The 1,592-nt window shown below is 39.6% G+C and overlaps 1 pseudogene; it reads left to right on the top strand.

Annotated features, from left to right (window-relative positions):
* Window positions 1-918: 918 nt before the first annotated feature.
* On the top strand, window positions 919-1,592 carry LOC141569597 (PC4 and SFRS1-interacting protein pseudogene; annotated as a pseudogene).

The following is a 1,592-nucleotide window of genomic DNA, read 5'->3' as shown; positions in this document are numbered from 1 at the left end:
CAGTTCCACGGAAAATTGCCTTACCCTGTCAAGAAATTTGCTATGTATCAAAGGCAAAATTTTTATTAGGAGTATAGTTAGGGATTTAGCAATGATAGCGTATGCTTAGAATTGTCTAATGGTCTAATAACTACACATAGTTAATTGTTAGCCATCTCTAAAGATCTTGTTTAAAAAGGGGGTACTATACGATTTTTAAAAACTTCAGTTTGTAATTCAAATTTTTCACGTAAAGAAAACTTTAGTCCTAAATGGCCTCACTGGCTTCACTGGTGAACGGTATCAGACATTTAAAAGGAAAAACAAAAACGAAAAACAGTAACAGTCCTACAGAACTTTTCCAGAAAATACAGGAGGAACTCTTGCCGATCATTTTATGAGGGCAACATTACGTTTACACAAAAAAGTAGAAAAAGGCACTACAAGGAGGAAAAAAGCCCTACAGGCCAATATCCCTGGTGACTATAGATGTAAAACTCCCTAGTGGAATTTTAGAAATCTGAATCCAATGATGCATGAAAATTATCATGTGCAACCAAGCAGAGTTCACCCTAGGAATGCAAGGCCGTTTTAACGTTAAAAAAAAAATGCATCGATGTATTTTGCCATATTAAGGGAAGGCAAGAAAAACAATGACAATCATCACAATGTATGACAGAAAAGACATTGGATAATATAAAACATCCATTCATGATTTAAAAAAAAAACAAAAAAAACTAACTGCTTCCTTAAGAACGTAAGGGAAAGGAAGAATAAGCCAAGAGACGAGCCCGACAAAAAAGAGGGGAAGAAAGAAGTTGAGTCAGAAAGGGAAATTTTCACTGAAGCGGATGTAACTATCAAGAGAAAGGAGATGGTTGAGAAGGCGGAAAGAAGAGAAAAGGTGGAAGAAACTTTCAGACTGCTCCCAGAAGGAATATGCTGAAAGGCCAACATGAGAAACAAGCAGCAGATAGAAAACGCAAACAAGAGGAACAAATGGAAACTGAGCGGCAGAATCAAGATGCAGGAAAGAAGCCAGAAGTTAAGGAAGTGGAAGAAGAAACAAGAAACATCAATGGATTCTCGACTTCCAAGGATACATGGCGAAATAAAGACTTCAATCTAAATTGACAACCTTGATGTGAAGAGATGTATCGAGGCCTTGGATGAACTTGTTTCACTTCAGGTCACAATGCAACAAGCTCAGAAATGATTACAACACTGGAAAAAAATGACAGCGACTCAACGTGACTCTGATTATTATGGGAAAGTCTGCAATGATGTGTGTATAACGGGTCTAAGAACGCGTTTTGGGTTGGTGAAGGAGATTCTGTAACCACACAAGTGCTGAATAAATCTCTTGCAGAACAAAGGCAGCGCGGGGAAGCAAATAAAACCAAAGATCAAGGGAGGAAAGGGCCAGACAAGAAGCTGGAAAGGGAACAAACAGGTTCAAAGACTCTAAATGGGGGCTTGGACGCTCAAGAGGGCAATCAGCCACAACGTAATGAGACAGCACTGAAGAAAGGGAAGGCGAGGCCGGCAGTAAGGAAAAGCCAGCCGTGAGGAGAGAGACTGAAGTGTCTCTGAAGGAGCTCTCCGCTAGATAA

This window comes from Rhinolophus sinicus, chromosome X, assembly GCF_036562045.2.
Source record: "Rhinolophus sinicus isolate RSC01 chromosome X, ASM3656204v1, whole genome shotgun sequence".
Taxonomy (NCBI): Eukaryota; Metazoa; Chordata; class Mammalia; order Chiroptera; family Rhinolophidae; genus Rhinolophus; species Rhinolophus sinicus.
Note: the sequence above shows the minus strand (reverse complement) of the source record. Positions and strands in the feature narration are given on the sequence as shown.